A 24,308-nucleotide genomic window follows, 5' to 3' on the forward strand; every position below is an offset into this window, starting at 1 on the left:
CCCGCTAAATATTATCCGATGACCACCCAAATTGGTAGGCTTCTTCCCCTCCCTAAACTCTAGCTACATGCGACATTTTTTCAGTATTTGGTCCATTTCAACCCCTAAACATTTGGCGATCATCTCCAAAAGAAATAGGCTTCTATTCTGACCCTAACCCCACCTTCGTGCAAAATTTCATAAGGATCGGGCCATAATTGCGATCTGTAGCGTGATTACAAATTAACATGGACAGACGGACAGACGGACGGACGGACATACATAGCTAGATCGACTCAGCTCGGTGAGCTAGGAAGATCCATATATACTTTCCTATATGGGAAACCAATATTTCGAGGTGTTACATAAATTCTGGCCCAATCAAACTTATAATACCCCCAACACATAGTGTTGTAGGGTATAATAAAGGGGATGTTAGCTAGAATGCTTATATCTCAAGAATGACTGGACCGATTTTGACAAATTATGTCAATTCAGAATGTCCTCTTGACATAAAAGAATCAAATCTAAAAAAATCGCACAAAATGATGCAAATAATGATGTTAATTTGGTTTTTGTAATATTTTGTGACATTTTTTTATTTTTTCATATTTTTTATCGCATGCGATTTTTTCAATTTGACTTATAATATTGAAATGTATATTTTGTAATAGTTTTTCACCTTACAAGACAGGCTGGGGATTGCAATTATCGTCTAATGCTCACGAATATTTTCAGAAAGGCTGGGCCTATTGTTTTCGAAGAAGTCCGCAATATATTTAGAGGTTGAAATGGACCAACAACTAAAAATGCTCCTGATTTTGCAGCCGTTATAAAGGTCACAAATAGAAACAAACGGACACGAAATCTCGCATAAAGTTAGAGTTTAGGAAAGCGGGTGGAAAGGACCACTACTTTTGTGTAAAAAAATACCAACATTATTAAAGGCGATATTCGAAATACACAATAGGCAAACTTCTGTTTTTTTATGCTTTGGCGAATATAGCCAAATATCGTAGGCAATCAAATCATATAGATGAGTCTAAATTTGGAGACACAGAGGAGCCTCTTTCTTTTGGAGATGATCGAAAATAAAATATTCAAAATTAACCAAAAACAGAAAAAAAATCCTGATCACACAATTGAAGCCAATCGATACGCCTGAGAAGAGAGTTAAGAAAAGGGAGGAATTCTAGGATTTTGGATAATCATTAGATTATATTTAGCTGTAATATGCACCACAACACCTAACAGCACGACGGAGTGCGTAAATATTGGGCAAATATCCCTGGTCAAAATGCTAAGGGTAATATCTGGGCAGTGCTCCGGGACATAATTTTAAAAGCGAAATCTTCCAAAATGGATTTGGACATAGTGTTGTAGGGTATCACATGGTCGGCCCCGCACCATTATAGCCTTACTTAATTTTTTTATTCAAAATGTACGTATGGTTATGTTAACGGCTAAGTGAAGTAATAAAACAAATGGCTTGACTACCTAATGTAGATGAGAAAGATTTGTTAAACAAGGATGCTTTAAATATGGTCCACATTAAATAAGATAAGAAAATGCGATGAACAAACCATCGAGTCATTAGATATAAATACTATATAATTTTCAAAAAATCAAAACTTTCTAAGCAAAATGTTGGAAAGGATTGACCATTTCTCTCTGTTGATATAATTTTAACAATTTACTATTAACTTATGACTAACATTATGTTTAATTCTACAAATCATGTGACGAGTTAGAATATGTATGAATTAACACGCTCTTCAATGAAACTGTAAACGAACCCACAAACAATACTCATGAACATCTGAGATTCTAGATGTTTACGACTTAACGATAAATTTAATCAATAAAATAACAAAACTTTGAAAACAATTTAGACGTCGACTTTTGTCTGTTGTGAGATTGATTTTGTTTTATTATTTTTTGATTAAAATCAAATCCATCACACACACAAACACACCCTCGACAACGTAAATCGTGCACTTGTAATTACTTTGCGAACTTTGAGCTTACCGGGTATAATCCCCAACTCGGTGAGGTAGTGGTGTCCCATGTATTAAGTACAACTTAGCACTCACCGGCCAACATGTTCGACATCTTTAACTGACGAGCTCAAGTGCTTAGGCACACACTTAGCCGAATGGACGTGATGCGCTCGCTGACATATCGGTTAATTCACGTTTGGTCAGCAAAAAATGTTATTTGAAACTCAATGTGTGTTTGTATCTTTTATTTCGCTGTCGTTGTCACTAAACACATATACCACATGAAATGCGTCGAGGGTTGAAGAAATAAAAATACAACAACAATGTTTGTCAATACAATCAATGTCATATGAGACATTTCAGGATGGAATGAAATTGGCAATTGATGGAAGTTCCGATGATAAGGGGTTCCCGATATACACTTCTTCATAAAGTCCAGATAGTTATGGTCATCTCAGCCTCTTAATATTATCCAGTGACCATCCAAATTGGTAGGCTTCTGCCCAGCCCTAAACACTAGCCCATGCTAAATTTTTGGTTCATTTCCACCCCTAAATATTTTGCGACAATCTAAAAAAGCAATAGGCTTCCAATTTGACCATATCCCAACTCCATGCAAATTTCATGGGGATCGGGCCGGACTTTTGGTATTGAAAATGGGTCAAGTAGATATACGTCAGAAAAGGTGTTTTGGTTATTTTGGTCACAATTTTTAGCCGATTTGCTGTAAAATGGCATTTAGTGTACCCAGCATGTAGACAGTATATTTGCAGACAACTGTCCAAGTTTTGGTATAGTCCTCCAGTACAGTACCTCCAGTTATTCGTTATTTTCATGATTTTAACTACGTTTTTTCAACAGAATTATCTCAAACTTGGCAATAGGCGCCACCTTCCCTGGCAGATACTTGACTATATGGTGCAGGTTTTTGTATAGCGCCATATTTTTAATTTGATGATTTGTGTCCCATATTCAACCGGAATTGTTTGAAATTTGGTATTTGAAGTTTTTAATAGATTCAAACTTCTAAGAAAGAAAATTTCCTATACAAATTTACGTCTTCTTATAGGCCTCACATAATGGCAGTTCCTAATATTCGGTATTTTGATACTTTAGCTCCGTTTTTTTCAACAGAATTAAATGTTTTACTTGAAGTTATTAATAGGAACCACCTTCTCTGGCAGATAACTGACTGTCGTATGGCTCCATATGATTATAACACCTGATATTCGAAATTATTTTAATAAAATCGGATACTAAATGTTCGGCCCGGCCAAACTTAGTTCCTTTTTTACTTCGTATACCCTCAACCATATGGCTACATATACCTCTATCATTTCATACGGCCAAAACGTGTCTCATCGAAATAACGGTTTTAGATCCTATGTCCCTTTGGGGCAAATCCGTTTCATTCGCACGTTAACTCTCGAAAGGAGCATCCGATTTGGTCCAAATTTGGAACATTGTAATATTATTCGTAATTAGATCGAGTTCGGAGATAGGCAATATCGGTCAACTCCTTCTGATACATTCCCCAAAAAAAGGTCAAAAGGGCTACATTTTAGGATAACCAAAACGTCATAAAATGTTGTCGAATTCTTTTATACTTTCACGCATCCCAACAATTCTACTAGAACAAGACTTGGCGTGAAGATGGAATATAAAGGACTACTCTGCCGGGCAGCTCGCCCAAAGTGTCCAAAATTTGGAAATCACAAATCCCAATACTTTATTAACACAAGATCTGTTGTAAAGATGGGATATATCGGTCAACTGTTTCTGATACCTCCCCCACAAGGGGACAACATTTTGAAAAGCCATGAAGTTCGTAAAACGCGAAAGAGCATCCTATTAATTTCCATGTCGTCACTCCCCAATATTTCCACTAACACCAGATCTGGCGTGAAGATGGAATATATCGGTTCACTCATTCTGGTAACTTATCGAAATAATAATTGTAGATGTACCAAAGTACAAAGACCTCTCCATCCGTTCGCATGTTGTAATCACGCTAGAGTCAAAACGAAGTAAGATAGGAAGCTAAAATTTTACACAGGTTAGTCTTTTGTCGAGTTCGAAGATGGGCTATATCGGTCCACGATATCGTATAGTCCCCATATAACGGTTTGATGATTTTAGCTACATTTTTCAATGGGATTGTCTGAAATTCTACACATGAAGTTCTTTCTGAGTACTCTACTCCCTGGAAGAGAATTGTCTATATAGGACCATAATATCGAATAGCCCCCATACAACTGCACAGAGAAAAAAATTAACCTTATACAAGGTTAACTTAACCATAAATAAACATGATTTGGAGTCTACGTTATGTAAGGTTAATTTAAACATTTTCTTGTTGACTGGTATTTAAAAATAATCATCGTTAATTTAGCTATTCCATGATTGACTTTTTTAACCACGAAAATTGTTGATATTGAAAAAAAATTGTTGTTTTAACAATGCACTGTTAAATTTTTGTAACCATGAGAATTGTTAATAATAACATTTCATAGTCAGTTTGTCTAAACAGTTCGTATGATAATTTTTAATAATAAATTAACCTTTGTTTGAATAAAACAAGAAAAATGTAATTTTTACAAGTTTATTTATTATTTATTTATTAATACCGTATATTTCTAAAATATGTATTTCCATTACAAATTGTATGTATATTTAAGGGAGAAAGAGAAAGATATATGTTTAATATAAATTTTATTTTTTAACGCCTTACCGAGTGATTTTAAATTATATTCCTCAGCCATTGTGAAAAAAACTACAAAACGCCAAACACCGACTGCAAAAACAGAAGAAGAAACTAGTAGTTAATAAAAGCAACAAATAAAAGCAAAAAAAAGACACCAGAGAAAAAAACAACTGAGAAGAAAAAACAAAAAGATATACATAAATATGAACACTGTCGCTTCAACAACAACAACAACGTGCATTTGGTGACAAATGCATACGCTAATGTACGTCGTAGCAGCCACAAGCAAAGACAAAAATAACACATATGTATGAATAAACACTCACACATTATTTCTCTCCTCATTTTTGCTTGTCGCTGCATATACGTTGTTGTTGCTTGTTTTTTTCATGTATTACCGTTATTTTTGTTTCTTTATTGTAATTTATAGTTTATTTGATAGACAAATCTGATACAATTTGAATATAGCAATAACACATTACCATGTTGAAATAGTATCAGGGTTTTCTATTAAAACAAATACAAATTACAATCAAATATATTTGTTAATTTCACCAGCTTTTACTTACCTTTATACCAAGCACTATTCCCACGAGCACGTGAGTTACCTACAGCCACCAATAAACAACATTATTATTAAGTTCATTATTTTCAACCACAACCTCATTTATTAAAAACATCATTATTGTTAACACCATTATTATTAACATCATTATTATTAACATCATTATTATTAATATCATTATTATTAACATCATTATTAGTTACAACATTGTCATAAGCACCAAAGAGCTAACACCAATATTGTTGACATTATTTCGTCAGCAATAATTCTCCACTTCAACATCACAATAACAACACTAGTAATAAAACTATGACGGAAATAACCCAAAAAGAAATGTTTACTTTTACTGTACCCAATACAAATTTTTAGCTTAAGTATTTTTCTTGATAGCTCTAGATTTTATGTTCCTTTGTTCTTTGTTAACTCTAAGAAAAATCAATAATTGTAAAATCGCTTAAATATAAGAATTTTTTGAATAAAGCATTAGTTGTATTTGGCATCTAAAACAGAATAATTCTTGTTTTCTTATTTGTCGGCGGTACGGAAGTTAACTCGTGCACTACTCCCTTGCACTATTCAACACCAACTTAAGAAGTGATTGTCTATTTGATCTTTCTTACACATATTCAGACCACAGAAAGAGATTCGATAAAGAGGAGGAGGGGGAATATGACAGTCACATTCGTTGCAACTTCGTATATTGTAATATTGCACTTCGCCAAACACAAAGCAGTTCAAAATTGTTGACCTCAACAGAGCCGAAGGCTCTTTAAATTTTTATGTATCTCTCACATTTTTCCGTCTCTCTCAAAAAACAAAAACCTTATACAACGTTAATTAAACTATTTTTCATCTACATTTGACCTTATATAACGTTATTTTGTGTTTGTAATCTCAAACATTTACCATGAAAAAATTAACCATGCACATGGTTAAAAAAGTCATTGTATTTTCGGCTCTGTGTGTACCCCCCGATATTCGATATCTGGACAATTTTAGGGACATTATTTACCGGAGTTATTTCAAATTTAGTATTTATAATTCGTAATGGGTTCTACAGCCTATGCCAGAAAATTGTCTATTCAGGTCCAGGTAACGATACCTCCCTATATTCAGTATTTTGTTGATTTTAGGGACAATATTAACCCGAATTCTTTCAAATTTCGTATGTGAAGCTCATAGTGGGTACTACAACCTATTGAGTATGTACAGAGTGAGATAAAAAAAACTGCAAATGAGGTTCCTCAGTTCATTTTTTATCTCACCCTGTATGTCTACATCTTCATGTATGCAACTTACAACGGCACCACATATTAGGTCCACGAAATCGTATATTCCAATATAACGGTACCTTCCGATGTTCGGTATTTTGATGATTTTAGCAAGGAATTCCTTCTGAATATTTTACCTTCTTGAAGAGAATCTATAAAAGAGGGAAATGTGTGTTTGTTTGTAATTTATGGACTCGAAAACCGCTGAACAGATTCTCCTGAAAATTTCCAAGTAGACCAAAACATCGCCTGAAAGTAACATAGGCTATAAAAAATTTTTAAATTCCACTTAGAACTGGACATATAGAATCAGAATCGAAAGTACCTCCCAACAATTTAGATTTTATATGCACATATCTATTGATCGATTATAGATACAGTCTCCGAATTTGGGATGGCATTTGAAACAAAAATTTGAAATAAATAAATGCCAAATTATATTGAAATCGGTTCAAATTTAAATATAGCTCCCATATTCGAAAATATATATGGGAGCCGATTTCGTTTAGTTGATGCACCAAACACGATATGCAGATTCGATTCGAATTTAATTTGGAATGCGTGACGGGATTTTGACCAGAAAATAAATTAGTCAAATTATATTGAAATCGGCTCGGGTTTGGATATAGCTCCCACATATATTTTCGGCGGATTTCATGTATTTGATGCATTAAATACGATATGTATGTTCGATTTGGAATGTGTGACGGGATTTTGATACGCTTGGCATAAAAAATCCGAACGACAGGCTCTTCGTGTATGCGGACTAAATTTGGATCGTTCCTGCTTTTCTCATGGTCAGCTGTTCCTGTCATGTTCACGCGTTGGTAGACCGAGCTATTCTTGTTTTTTTTTTTAACCAACTAATATAGGGTAAGTGTACCAGTAGTCTTCACTTTTAGGCTTTTCAATATTTCAATTTTTCGACATTCTGAGTTAAATCTTTCAATTGCAGAAAAATAAAGTTGTTCAGATTAAATATACAATATACAGATTGCAATTATCGTCCGATCCTCACGAAAAGGATAAGGTTAGGCTCAGAAGGGCTAGGCCTATTGTTTTCAAAGATGTCCGCAATATATTTAGGGGTTGAAATGGACCAACAACTAAAAATGTTCCTGATTTTGCAGCCGTTATAAAGGTCATAAATAGAAACCAAAGGACACGAAATCTAGCATGAAGTTAGAGTTTAGGACAGCGGGTAGAATGGACCACTACTTTTGTCTGAAAAATACCAACATTACTTACAGGCGATAGCCGAAATACACAAAATGCGAACTTCTGCTTTTTTGCTGATTTCGTTGACGAATATAGCCAAATATAGTAGACAAGAAGATCGTATAGAAGAGTCTAAATTTGGAGATACAGAGGGGCCTCTTGCTTTTGAAGATGATCGCAAAATACGACGGAGTGCGTAAATATTGGGCAAATGTCCCTGATCAAAATGCTAAGGGTAATATCTGGGCAGTGCTCCGTCCCATAATTTCAAAAGCGAAATCTTCCAAAATGGATTTGGACATAAGGGGCTTCGAACATATTGTAGTTTTGTAGGGTATCACATGGTCGGCCCCGCACGACTATAGCCTTTGCTTACTTGTTTTCTGTGCCTAATGTCGGCATTAAATAATATAAGAGTAAAATGCTTGATTATGTATGTTTTTTAAGTTATAAAATGATCTTTAGACTGTTATTTACTACTATAAAATATTTCTGATTCCAAAAGTATTAAATTTTATTTACTTAAATCGATTATTAAGTTGACGCCACCACTATTTTTTTCTTTACAAAGAAGCACTATCGCCCGCGTTAGAAGACACTCACTGACGAAAATCGATATTATCTCGTAATAAATGATCGGAGCTCACTGTTTTTTTACAGGAAGAGAGCAGAGAACACAGTTGAAGCTTTTGTGCAATTATTTCATTATTTGGTCAATTCTATTCTTAGTTATTTAAGTTTAAATTTCAAAACTGCCGACTACTGGGACATGCCGAAGTTAGGCGCACTTACCCTACGTATATAAAATTTTGAATGTATATAGAATCAAAAGGGTTATCGAAGCGCACCGGGTTCAGCTTGTTGTCTATATATGTCTACTATATCGTAAAAAAAATTTCAAGTTCCTTCAAAATAATGGCTGTTTTTTACTTATTAATTCCATCAATTTAACATTTCATTTTGACATTGCTGCTGTCAGCTAAAAGCTAATTTTCAGATTGAAGAACCGATTTTTTTATTATTTCAAAAGCATATTGCTGACTCAAGTACCCACTTTGTTATTTTAAAATTAACTTATTTTTAAACCCACCAAATTGAATTTCTCACTTCAAAAGATGTTTTCAAAACATTTTACTCTCTCAGGATAACAAGACGAGATCTTCATTTTTTTTTTTTTTTTTTTTTTTTTTGAAATCGATCTTAATATATGTGATTTACATTACAACAGCCATAAATGTTCACTTCCCTAAAAGTATTAATCAAAATTCAATCACTAAATCGTTTGTCGCTATTGGCGCAAAGAAAAGTGATTTATGCATGCATATATATTTTCCTACACATACACGCGCACACCCACACACCCCTTGTGAATGGATTGGCTCATACATGCAGCAAAAACATTTTAATGTCTATCTATTCACCATGTTTGTATCTAATTCATTTAGGAGTGAAAAATAATATGTTGCCAGATTTACGATGTTGTTGCTATCGTGTCGTCTAATATCTGCTCAGCCATCCAGAACAAAGGTAAGGCATGTTGAAAGTTTACCATCAATTTCATTAGTTAAAATGCACATTGCGTGAACCTTATACGAAATTAATCGTGAAAGTTTCCGCCACCACAGATGGCCAACGCCTCCTCACCTCCTCCTCCTGCTCAACGAGCTTAGTTTGACTGTTGCCAATAACCTGCCAAACTGACTGAACTGTCTGAATGCTGACACGTATGTGTGTCTGTCGTAGTGTGTGTGAACGTTGCCATTCAGAATTCCTTCTTGCCAGATATTGCTCCCTTTGACATGTATCTGTAGTAGAAAAGTAATTTTGCGGTATTCCATCGCCTCATAAACTATTTACAACATTCCTAGAGTCAGCCAGCCATATCAGTCAGTCAGGGCGAGTGATTGATGAAATACGCTTGCGGTTTTACGTAGCTGACTTCCAATACCCCGACAGCATAAGTCGCTAACTTTCGGAAGTCACTTAAGGTGATAAGCTTAACTAAATAAAAGCATCAAACTTCGACGTAAAGACCAATCTGCCAACGGGATGGCACAGATTTAACACGTGTGTCACTACCTTCATCCCACTGCCATTCACTGCAAATTCTTTAACCACATCAGCTACAACTACTTCTGTTGAAATATGAGCGCAAAGACGAAGATATAGCTTTACGAGCGAAGATGGAAATGTCTTTCAGTACGCAGCCCTCAAGTGTGTCATTCTTGATTCTTTTTAATTATAATTTCTTTCAAGCTGATGAACAGAAGTGCATTCATTAGAGAGCATGTTGCTGCTAATGCTAGCAGCAGAGAGAAAGAGAATGAGAGTGGAAAGGAGAAAGATACATATATATTTATACACTCGAAATAAAAAAATGTTCACTGTCAAAAGAAAAATGTAAGAAAACACATACTTTTTTACAAATCAAAGTCAGCAATTCCTTTTGGTCATAACCTACGCACTACCAGTGAACAAAAAAATAATGACTTATTCTCATAAATTTTACTGCGAAAAATATAACAAAGCCAGAGGTTGCTGGTGCAAATCTATGCGCTTCATAAAAAAAGAAAATACCCAGACTTGGTCGACGAAGTTGGCCAGTTCATACCCTCCATGAGGAAAAAAATAATATATCAACAAGTAGAAAACATTAAATTCGGCACTTTTAATACGTTCCACTATTGGGTAAAGAAATTATTTTTATATAAAATTATCTGAATTTAAACTTTAAACTACAAATGCCAATAAGAGCATTCGGATAATGCAGTCAAACTTTTCAAAAAACTATAAAGTGGGTGAGTCCGTTTTCCTAAAGCGCACATACAACGGTACTCACCGATATTCAGTATTTTGATATTTTTGCATTATATACCCACTAAATTATTTCAAATTTGGTAGTCCCCTTACAACAGTTTTCCTTTGAGCGGTATTTTCGACGGAATTTTTTGGAAATTTTTTAAGTACCTTCAAAATGGTAGAGGGTTCCTCCACCTCCACCATTTTGAAGGATATACGAAAACGTGGACCTAGATATTCAATGTTCTGCCATCGGACCTAGAAATCATTATGAAATATAAATAACAATTTTTAGATAAAGCCGTGGAGAAATATTTCAAAAATCGTTAAAATATTCTGCCACCGAGAGAGAGAGAGAGAGAGAGCGAGAGAACTCAAAAGGCGGATTCTACTATATGATACGTTTATATAGAGAATTTATGTGAAGTAGATTGTAACAACAATGAACCTTTTTATACCCTCCACCATATATTGTATGGAGGCTATATTAAGTTCGTCATTTCTGTTTGTAACTTATCGAAATAATAATTTAAGACCCAACAAAGTATATATATTCTTGATCAGCGTAAAATTCTAAGACGATTTAGCCCTATCCATCCGTCTGTTGTAATCACGCTACAGTCTAAACGAATTAAGATATGAATCAAACATTTTGCACAGAGTAGTTTTTGCCTACAACAGGTCAAGTTGGAAGATGGGCTATATCGGTTCACGATATCGAATAGCCCCATATAACGGTACCCCCCGATATTCGGTATTTTGATGATTTTAGCCACATTTTCTAATGGAATGGTCTGAAAATCCACACAAGGCGTTCATTGTGAGTACTTTATCCCTTGAAAGAGAATTATCTATATAGGTCTACGATAGCCCCCATATAACGGTACCCCCCGATATTCGGTATTTTGATGATTTTAGCCACATTTGTCAACGGAATTGTCTGATAATCCACACAAGGAGTTCCTTGTGGGTACTTTATCCCTTGGAAGAGAACTATCTATATAGGTCCACGATATTGTATAGCCCCCATATATCGGTACACCCCCCCCCCCCCCCCCCCGATATTCGGTATTTTGATGATTTTAGCTATATTTTCCAATAGTATAGTCTGAAAATCCACACAAGGAGTTCTTTGTGAGCACTTTAACCCCTGAAAGGGATTTGTCTATAAAGGTTCACAATATTGTATATCCCCCATATAACGGTACCCCCGATATTCGGGATTTTCATGATTTTAGCCACATTTCCCAATGGAATTATCTGAAAATACTTTACCCCTAGATATAGATTTGTCTATATAGGTCCACAATATCGTATATCCCCCACCTTCCGATATTAGTTATTTTAAAGATTTTAATAGAATTGTCAATTGATTTTATTTTTTTGAAAATTTTCTAATTCTTTTCAAATGGTGGAGGGTATTTAAAGCTCGGTCCAGCCGAGCTTATTGCTTTTTACTTGTTTAAAGGTATTTTTGGTTCAAGACAAAGTCTTCATGTTTGTAGCTTTATCTGATCCGTCCTTATCAACTATATATTTTAACGATTATGGAAAAGACAAAAGTCAAGCGGAGCCGACAATATGATACCCTACATCACTCTATATACTTAGTGGAGCTTCTAGTAAAAATTAGTTGCTTATATTTTGTATTTGTTTGAAGTAAATTATGTCAACAATGATTTTTATTGAATGCGCAATACGGCTTGAAATCGTATAACACATATATACGGAAGCTATATCTTAATCTGAATCGTTTTCTACTAAATTTAACGTAGATATGTTAATGTTGCAGTGACCTCTCATACCAAATTCCATTGCTTTAGAGAGAAACATATATATGAGAGCTATAGCTAAAAAGAAATTGATTTGGTCATCGGCAGATGTTGTTCTCATCATAACTATCACCGAAAAACGAAATTTGGAAGGTCTACCTCGCCCCTGTGATTATGTGACTCGTAGGGCCCATATTGTAATGCTCTGATGTAATGTGAAGCGAATGAGAATTATTTCGTAAGAGTTCACTGAGGATTTTTTGTGAAATATTTCATAATTTTAAGTCGTTTAATTTATTGAACCCATGGAATTTCTGGAAGAGGGGGGATTTCGACATCAAAACGCTCAACATCGTTGTATAGTTTTCTGTTTATTCCCTACACCGCCTAATGGTAAGGGTATTATCTCTTTGTGCATTTGTTTGTGACATGGAGAAGGAAGCGAGATAAACCCATATTTACTTTTAAGGATCTTCATAGAATCACTTACTGAGTCGATATATGCATGTCAGTCCGTCTGTCCATTTATTCTTGTGAACAAAATGCAGCTCGCCTTATTATCCGATTGAGATGAAATTGGTGATAATCGGATCAGATTTAGATATAGCTCCCATATATCTTCAACCTATTTCGGGTTAAATCCAAATGAACTGAATTTTGGTACATCCCACCGCATTCAGTCTAGAGGCAAGTGCATCAAAATTGAGAAAATCGGTTGAGATATAGCTGTAGCTTCCATATATATGTTTCATCCGATTTGGGGGTTTAAGTCCCTCACATTCGAAATATGCACTCCACAAGAATGATATTTGGTACCGGACATCAAATACTGCTCGAAAATACCTCTGTCAAATTTTATCGAGATCGGTTCAGATTAGGATACAAATCCCATATATATATTGTGCACCAAATGGCTAATATCAGCCCAAATGGACTGAATTTTGGCAATTACTTCAGAATTCGGTCTAGAAGCAAGTACATGAAATTTAGAGAAAATCGGTTCAGATATAGCTTCAGCTCCCACATATATGTTTCATCCGATTTGGTGTTTAAGACCCTCACATTCGTAATATGCATAATAACGTCTAAAATGAGCCTAAGTGGAGTGAATTTCGGGACGTACGTTTCCATTTTGTTGAACTCGCCTCGAATATATATTATTATCCACCTTGGAAAAGAGGGTATATTAACGTTGTCATTCCGTTTGTAACATCCCTAAATATTCACCATAGACCCCATAAAGTATATATATATATATATATATATATATATATATATATATATATATATATATATATAATATATATATATATATATATATATATATATATATATATATATATATATATATATATATATATATATATATATATATATATATATATATATATATATATATATATATATATATATATATATATATATATTCATAGTCAGCATAAAATTCTAAGTCGATTTAACGATGTAAGTCTGTCTGTCTGTCTGTTGAAATCACGTACAGCCCACATTTTTTGACGTAGAGTGTCAAAATTTAGCAGAACAATGTGTATTGTGCCTGGGATGCTTGGTATTGGAAATTATATATATACTAGCTGAACCCGGTGCGCTTCGCTACCCCTTTTGATTTTATATGCATTCAAAATTTTATTTACGAATATATGTTGGTTAAAAAAAAAAACAAATTTTATAATTAAAAAAAAAAATTATTGTACTACTTTAATGAGTAAATATACAAAACCATTAGAAAAACAGTAACATGACATATATACACGAAGGGTTTGTCCTTCGGATTTATTTATTTCATAGCAAATACCAAGCGTGCAGTAAACTGCAATCTTTTGAAGTTGAGTGGCATTTCTGTTGCAATTAATGAATTCGAGATAGCAACATTCTTCGCCGTAATAAGCGTATTTCAAATTAATTGTTGTGTTGTTTTTTAGTGTTAGCCTAAGGCGTTGTGGGTCAATGGTTCTTATTAAAATCATATCGCAATCCGATCCGATTTAAATATAATTTTAAAAAAATTACTTTTACACCAAATTCTGCCACACCTTTCATATTTCATTGAAATTGGTGCGTCAAATACGTGAAATCGGCCGAGAATATATATATGGGAGCAATATCCAAATCTTAACTATTTTCCAATTAATTTGTCACATTTATTATTGTAACCACACATATGTTAGCTATACCCAAACCTCAACTGATTTCAATTAAATTTGGCATTTTTTTCTGGTGCCAGATTTCGTCTTTCTCGCTTTGGGTGCATCAAATATGTGAAATCGGCTGAGTATATATATGGGAGCTATAATTAAATCTGAGCGTATTTGAATATAATTTGTCAAATTTATTTTTGTACCAAATTTAGCCACTCATGCCGAATTTCATTGGAATCGGAAATACGTATCGTGTTTTTTGCATCAAATATGTGAAATCGGCGGAAAATATATATGGGAGCTATATCCAAATCTGAACCGATTTTAATATAATTTGACTAATTTATTTTCTAATCAAAATCCCGTTACATATTCCAAATTTCTTTGGAATCGAACATACATATCGTGCATGGTGCATAAAATACATGAAATCGGTCGAAAATATATATGAGAGCTATATCCAAATCTGAACCGATTTTGCTATAATTTGACAAATGTATATTCGTTTTAATTTCCCCTACAGATTCCAAATTTCATTGAAATTAGAGATACATAGCGTGTTTGGTGCATCAAATACATGAAATCGGTCGAAAATATATATGGGAGCTATATCCAAATCTGAACCGATTTCAATATAATTTGAAAAATTCATTTTTGCTCCCGATTCCGTTACTTATTTTAAATTTCATTAAATTTGGACATACATATCTTATTTGGTCCACCAAATACATGAAATCGGCCGAAAATATATATGGGAGCTATATCCAAATCTGAACCGATTTCAATATAATTTCGGAAATCAATTTTTTAGATAAAATCTATCACATGTTTCAAATTTCATTGAAATTGGGGATACATAGCGTGTTTGGTGCATCAAATGCTTGAAATCGGCCGAAAATATATATGGGAGCTATATCCAAATCTGAACCGATTTCAATATAATTTGACAAATTTATTTTCGGATCAAATCCCGTCACATATTCCAAATTTCATTGGTATCGAACATTCATATTGTGTTTGAGGCATCAAATGAACGAAATCGGTCGAAAATATATATGGGAGCTATATCCAAATCTGAACCGATTACAATATAATTTAGCAAACTTATTTTTGTTCCAAATTCCGTTACACATTCCAAATTTGGAGACTGTATCTTTAACCGATCAATAGATATGTGCATATAAAATCTAAATTTTTGCGAGGTACCTCCGATTCTGATGCTATATCTCCAGTTCCAAGTGGAAATTCAAAAATGTATATAGCCTATGTTACTTTCAGGCGATGTTGCAGTATATATGGAAATTTTCCGAAAAATCTATTCAGCAGTTTTCGAGTCCATAAATTACAAACAAACAAACAAACAAACAAACAAACAAACAAACGTACAAACATTTTCCTCTTTTATAGATATAGAAGATATATATTTTTCTACAAATTAGTAGTTTTAGGTCATAAAGAGTTGTAGCTTGTGTGGCGAAACATTGCATGTTTTGGTATAGCCCCATATATCGGTACCTCCCGATATTAAGTATTTTGATTATTTTTGCCAAGTTTTTTTTTTTCACGGTTTTGTTTAAAAATTAGTATTTGTAGGTAATAAAGAGTTCTAACTTGTGTGGCGAAACATTCTAACGTCCATGTCCATGATTTTTGTAGCCCCCTGTAACGGTTCCTTCCGATATTCGGCCCGGTGGCAAAACATTGCATGTGTAGGTCCACGATTTGATGTAGCCCCCATATAGCGGTACCTTCCAATATTCAGTTTTTTGAAAAAAAATTGGTATTTGCAGTTCACAATGGGTTCTAGCCCGGTGGCAGAACATTGAATATTTACTTCCACATTTTCCTATATCGCACATATACCCACCGATATTCGGTATTTTGATAATCCTAGCCACATTTACCCACATAATTGCTTCAAATTTGGTATTTTAGAAGATTTGATAGATGGCAATCCTTGAAGTATAAAATTGTCTATAGAGGTTCACGTTTTGGTATGGTCCCATAAAACGGCCTCACTCATTTTGTGGGTTTTTGATAAGTTTAACTGGATTTTGCAAAAGGTTTTACTGGTATACGAAGTTTAAAGTGAAATACGCTTGAAATCAGATACTTTTATATGAAAAGGTTTTCTTTACCCTAAGGTGGAGGGTATTAAAAGTTCGGCCCGGTCGAACTTAATGGTTTTATATTAAGTTTATCATTCCGTTTGTAACCCTTCGAAATAGACATTATAGACCCCACAAACTATTCATGATCAGCATAGAATTCTATGTCGATTTAGCAATGTCGTCCGTCTGTCCGTCTGTGGATATCACTTCCGAACGAAATGAAGTAAGTTGATAAAAATCTACTCAAATGTGTATTATGTCTGCAGGACTTTTGGTATTGAAAATGGGTCATGTAGGTCCACGTTTTGGTATAGCCCCCATATAACGGTACCCCCGATATTCGGTTGTTGATATATTTTAACTACATTATTTACCGAAAATGTTTCAAATTTCGCATTTGAAGTTCGTAATGGATACTACAGCCTATGACAGAAAATTGTTTGTGCAGGTCCACGTTTTATTACCCCCATGTTACCTCCCTATATTCGGTATTTTGATGATTTTAGCTACATTAAAAACAGATTTTTTTTTTCAAGTTTCGCATTTGAATTTTGTAATAGCTTATGACAAAAGTTGCCTATGTAGGTCCACGTCGTCGTATAGACCCTAACATACGGCTACTTTCGGTATTTTTAAGATTTTAACAGAATTTTTAGTGGATATTATTTTTTTGAAAATTGCCAAATTTGTACCAAATGGTGGAGGGTATTCAAATTTCGGCCCGGCCGAACTTACATCTTTTTTATTGGTTTTACTTGTTTTAATATAATCCCTCTCCAAGTGATATCATGCACTCTATAGCAATTTTATTGGGTATAAAAGATAAAAATATCTCCATCAAATTTCGTGAAAATCGATTCAGAATTGGATATGCCTTCCATATATTTGTTCCCTCTGAAACCAAACTATAACCGTCTAAAGTCAAATGTTGATAGGTGGTATAAATTTAAATAAATTCTTTTGTTACGGGAGCTCTACTAAATGTGCATAGTGGTGTAGGATATCAAATAGTCGGCCCCGCCCGAATTTTGATTTTTCCCTACTGTTTTTTTAAGTTACCCTAAAATTTGGTCATTCTTTGGAAAATTCCGTTATGGATAATAGATGATAGTCAAAATATTTCGAACTCCATTTGTAATGACGTAATTATTTGTATTCAAAGTCATAGCCACCTCTTCGAAAGATTTTGCCATAATTCCAATTTTCTTTAGTACTTGATGTACTTTGAACATGTTCAGCTAACATTATTTTTATGAGGGTAGCCGCTATATCTCGCTGATATAATAGGACATATGTACAAATATAGTTCAATGAACATCATTTCACACTATATGATTAGAAATGTATTCGATTTCTTAAGGTAGTAATTAATTAAAAAGTAAACAGACAGTAAAGAGCAAAAAAATAAAATAATGATAAACTTAAGAGCGCTCATATACTTTTCAGTATGATTTACCTTAAAATTGTCTTTTCTATAACAACGTTGTATAAGTTCCTTTGAAAGGAAAGAAATGAAGAGAAAATTATGAAGATAGTCTCACCAATCATGTAATAACTCAAAAGATTCGCCTACGGTTATTGATGCAATTATTAAGGGGTTTCATATTTGAAACGGATGAACATAGTCTGGCAATGAGACCTGTGTAAAAATATAAATGTGATTTAAAACGTCATTCTTTCAATATAACAATACAATCTTGGCTCTTACAATCTACAGTTTACCAAGAAATTTACATTTGTTACGGTCTTATTGGAACACACGTTCTAGTTTGTTGGTATTCATAGAATTTTTTCGTGTTGAAGGTAGGGCTTTTGAAAAAAAAAAAAAAAAAAAAACACAATTTCAAAGAAAATACAATTTCAAGGAATGAATGTGTACATAAAAAATAAAAAAGAAAACTGTTCTTGCAAATCGCTTGCACCGTTGCTCCTTTGAAAGGACTTGACCAAATTTAATAACATCTATATCTATAAAAGAGGAAAATGTTTGTATGTTTGTTTGTTTGTTTGTTTGTTTGTTTGTTTGTTTGTAATTTATGGACTCGAAAACCGCTGAATAGATTTTCCTGAAAATTTCCATATATACTGCAACATCGCCTGAAAGTAACATAGGCTATATACATTTTTGAATTTCCACTTGGAACTGGAGATATAGCATCAGAATCGGAGGAAACTCCCAAAAATTTAGATTTTATATGCACATATCTATTGATTGGTTGAAGATACAGTCTCCAAATTTGGAATACGTAACGGAATTTGGAACAAAAATAAGTTTGCCAAATTATATTGTAATCGGTTCAGATTTGGATATAGCTCCCATATATATTTTCGACCGATTTCGTTCATTTGATGCCTCAAACACAATATGAATGTTCGATTCCAATGAAATTTGGAATGTGTGACGGGATTTAATCCGAAAATAAATTTGTCAAATTATATTGAAATCGGTTCAGATTTGTATATAGCTCCCATATACATTTTCGGCCGATTTCAAGCATTTGATGCACCAAACGCGCTATGTATACCCAATTTCAACGAAATTTGAAACGTGTGATAGATTTTATCTAAAAAATTGATTTCCCAAATTATATTGAAATCGGTTCAGATTTGGATATAGCTCCCATACACATTTTCGGCCGATTCCATGTATTTGGTGGACCAAACACGATATGTATTTCCAATTGTAATGAAATTTAAAATAAGTAACGGAATTGGGAGCCAAAATGAATTTGTCAAATTAAATTGAAATCGGTTCAGATTTGGATATAGCTCCCATATATATTTTCCGCCGATTTCACATATTTGATGCACCAAACACGCTATGTATCTCTAATTTCAATGAAATTTGGAATGTGTAGCGGAAACTAAAACAAATATACATTTGTCAAATTATATTAAAATCGGTTCAGATTTGGATATAGCTCTCATATATATATTTCGACCGATTTCATGTATTTTATGCACCATACACGATATGTATGTTCGATTCCAAAGAAATTTGGAATATGTAATGTATGGATTTTGATTAGAAAATAAATTAGTCAAATTATATTAAAATCGGTTCAGATTTGGATATAGCTCCCATATATATTTTCGACCGATTTCATGTATTTGATGCACCAAACACGCTACGTATCTCTAATTTCAATGAAATTTGGAATGTGTAGCGGAAATTAAAACAAATATACATATGTCAAATTATATTAAAATCGGTTCAGATTTCGATATAGCTCTCATATATATTTTCGACCGATTTCATGTATTTTATGCACCATACACGATATGTATGTTCGATTCCAAAGAAATTTAGAATATGTAACGGGATTTTGATTAGAAAATAAATTAGTGAAATTATATTAAAATCGGTTCAGATTTGGATATAGCTCCCATATATATTTTCCGCCGATTTCACATATTTGATGCACCCAAAGCGAGAGAGACAAAATCTGGCACCAGAAAAAATTGCCAAATTATATTGAAATCAGTTGAGGTTTGGATATAGCTAACATATATATTTCGGCCGATTTCATATATGTTATGCACCAAAAATGATACATATGACCGATACCAATGAAATTCAGAATGTGTGGCGGAATTTGGTTACAATAATAAATGTGACAAATTAATTGGAAATTAGTTAAGATTTGGATATAGCTCCCATATATATATTATCGGCCGATTTCACATATTTGACACACCAATTTCAATGAAATATGAAAGGTGTGGCGGAGTTTGGTGTAAAAGTATTTTTTTTTTAAATTATACTAGCTGAACCCGGTGCGCTTCGCTACCCCTTTTGATTTTACATGCATTCAAAATTTTATTTACGAATATATGTTGGTTAAAAAAAAACAAATTTAAAAATTAAAAAAAAATTATTGCACTACTTTAATGCGTAAATAACCAAAATGACATACATACACGAAGGGTTTGTCCTTCGGATTTATTTATTTCATAGCAAATACCAAGCGTGTAGTAAACTGCAATCTTTTGAAGTTGAGTGGCATTTGTATTGCAATTAGTGAACTCGAGATAGCAACATACTTCGCCGTAATAAGCGTATTTCAAACCAATTGTTGTGTTGTTTTTTAGTGTTAGCCTAAGGCGTTGTGGGTCAATGGTTCTTATTAAAATCATATCCCAATCTGATCCGATTCAAATATAATTTAAAAAAAAAATACTTTTACACCAAACTCCGCCACACCTTTCATATTTCATTGAAATTGGTGTGTCAAATATGTGAAATCGGCCGATAATATATATATGGGAGCTATATCCAAATCTTAACTAATTTCCAATTAATTTGTCACATTTATTATTGTAACCAAATTCCGCCACACATTCTGAATTTCATTGGTATCGGTCATATGTATCATTTTTGGTGCATAACATATATGAAATCGGCCGAAATATATATGTTAGCTATATCCAAACCTCAACTGATTTCAATATAATTTGGCAATTTTTTCTGGTGCCAGATTTTGTCTCTCTCGCTTTGGGTGCATCAAATATGTGAAATCGGCGGAAAATATATATGGGAGCTATATCCAAATCTGAACCGATTTTAATATAATTTCACTAATTTATTTTCTAATCAAAATCCCGTTACATATTCTAAATTTCTTTGGAATCGAACATACATATCGTGTATGGTGCATAAAATACATGAAATCGGTCGAAAATATATATGAGAGCTATATCGAAATCTGAACCGATTTTAATATAATTTGACATATGTATATTTGTTTTAATTTCCGCTACACATTCCAAATTTCATTGAAATTAGAGATACGTAGCGTGTTTGGTGCATCAAATACATGAAATCGGTCGAAAATATATATGGGAGCTATATCCAAATCTGAACCGATTTTAATATAATTTGACTAATTTATTTTCTAATCAAAATCCATACATTACATATTCCAAATTTCTTTGGAATCGAACATACATATCGTGTATGGTGCATAAAATACATGAAATCGGTCGAAATATATATATGAGAGCTATATCCAAATCTGAACCGATTTTAATATAATTTGACAAATGTATATTTGTTTTAGTTTCCGCTACACATTCCAAATTTCATTGAAATTAGAGATACATAGCGTGTTTGGTGCATCAAATATGTGAAATCGGCGGAAAATATATATGGGAGCTATATCCAAATCTGAACCGATTTCAATTTAATTTGACAAATTCATTTTGGCTCCCAATTCCGTTACTTATTTTAAATTTCATTACAATTGGAAATACATATCGTGTTTGGTCCACCAAATACATGGAATCGGCCGAAAATGTGTATGGGAGCTATATCCAAATCTGAACCGATTTCAATATAATTTGGGAAATCAATTTTTTAGATAAAATCTATCACACGTTTCAAATTTCGTTGAAATTGGGTATACATAGCGCGTTTGGTGCATCAAATGCTTGAAATCGGCCGAAAATGTATATGGGAGCTATATACAAATCTGAACCGATTTCAATATAATTTGACAAATTTATTTTCGGATTAAATCCCGTCACACATTCCAAATTTCATTGGAATCGAACATTCATATTGTGTTTGAGGCATCAAATGAACGAAATCGGTCGAAAATATATATGGGAGCTATATCCAAATCTGAACCGATTACAATATAATTTGGCAAACTTATTTTTGTTCCAAATTCCGTTACGTATTCCAAATTTGGAGACTGTATCTTCAACCAATCAATAGATATGTGCATATAAAATCTAAATTTTTGGGAGTTTCCTCCGATTCTGATGCTATATCTCCAGTTCCAAGTGGAAATTCAAAAATGTATATAGCCTATGTTACTTTCAGGCGATGTTGCAGTATATATGGAAATTTTCAGGAAAATCTATTCAGCGGTTTTCGAGTCCATAAATTACAAACAAACAAACAAACAAACAAACAAACAAACAAACATACAAACATTTTCCTCTTTTATAGATATAGATTTGAATCGGATCAGATTGGGATATGATTTTAATAAGAACCATTGACCCACAACGCCTTAGGCTAACACTAAAAAACAACACAACAATTGGTTTGAAATACGCTTATTACGGCGAAGTATGTTGCTATCTCGAGTTCACTAATTGCAATACAAATGCCACTCAACTTCAAAAGATTGCAGTTTACTACACGCTTGGTATTTGCTATGAAATAAATAAATCCGAAGGACAAACCCTTCGTGTATGTATGTCATTTTGGTTATTTACGCATTAAAGTAGTGCAATAATTTTTTTTTAATTTTTAAATTTGTTTTTTTTTAACCAACATATATTCGTAAATAAAATTTTGAATGCATGTAAAATCAAAAGGGGTAGCGAAGCGCACCGGGTTCAGCTATGTTCCATATATACAGGCTTGCCCATATTCGACGGACCCATATTTTGTTATTGTGTGCAGTGGAGCGCCGTCTTGTTGAAACCAGAACTGCCTCATACGCTTTCGACGAATAATTGGCATCACAAAATTGGTCATTATGTCGCGATAACGCTCCTGATTGATGGTAACAGCATGGAAATTTTCATTTTGGAAGAAAAACGGCCCAATGACCGTTTTCGCACTAACGCCGCACCAAACTGTGACTTCTTCGTCATGAAGAGGCACTTCTTGAATCTCCAGAGGATTTTCAGTGGCGTAAAAACGGCAATTTTGCTTATTTACGGTACCTTAGAAGGCGCAATTCTCACATTTTTTAATGATTTAAAAGCACGTTGAGTTTTCACAATTGACTTCTTCTGTTGAATGTAAATTTCAACTATTTCAGAGCGCTCGCGTGGCGTGTATTGGTTCATGGTAAAAATCTGCTTGGACTGACGCTTCAAACGCGGTATGTCATTAACCGATGTGACATATCTGTCAAAAGTTATGGCGTTGCCAGATGGGTCCGTCGAATATGGGCAACCCTGTACATTATAGATGTCTGTTAAAAAAGGATATTTCGCAATTCTGTTTTATTTGCGATAATTTTTTACGGCTGCAGAACCAATTCTACTAATATTTGTGATGATAAACTCAAGTGTGGATTTTCCTGCCACATTATCTCTGTTTTCCCGAAAAAATAAACAAATACTGGAAATCAGTCTTTCAAATTGCTTAAAAATTGATTCAGATATAGTTATAGCTTCCATATTTATAAACATTGTTCAGTTTAATACCAGTCAACTCCGACCGTAAAAAGGCGATTCATTCACCACAACTGTTGGTCCAAACTCCTTTCCCCCCTTCCTATTCTAGGCTGCAGTAAACAGTCACATATTGAGGATGGAGAAAGATTAGAAAATAAATAAAAAGGAAGATAATTAAATGTTTATCATAGGTCATAACCATTGATGAGTTTCGACATAAAGCTCTACTGTTAAAATCGTAACAAGTACAAAAACATAAAGTTCGGCCAAACTTTTAATACCCTCCACCTTAGGGTAAAGGAAACATTAGAATCCATTGTGTCCCACAAACACAAATTTTTAGACATATTCGTGGGAAAATGTCGCAAAATCATCAAAATATTGAATATCGGGAGGTACCAATCCGTGAACAAATGTGGCAAAAATCATCAATATACGGAATATCTGGAGGTACCGTTATATGGGAGCTATACCAAAACGTGGACCTATACATACAATGTTTCGCCACCGCAGCCAGAACCCGTTATGACCAACAAATACCAATTTTTAGATAAATCCGTGAAAAAATGTGACAAAAATCATCAAAATAC

The sequence above is a fragment of the Musca domestica genome, unplaced genomic scaffold (assembly GCF_030504385.1).
Source record: "Musca domestica strain aabys unplaced genomic scaffold, Musca_domestica.polishedcontigs.V.1.1 9, whole genome shotgun sequence".
In the NCBI taxonomy this organism is placed as follows: Eukaryota; Metazoa; Arthropoda; class Insecta; order Diptera; family Muscidae; genus Musca; species Musca domestica.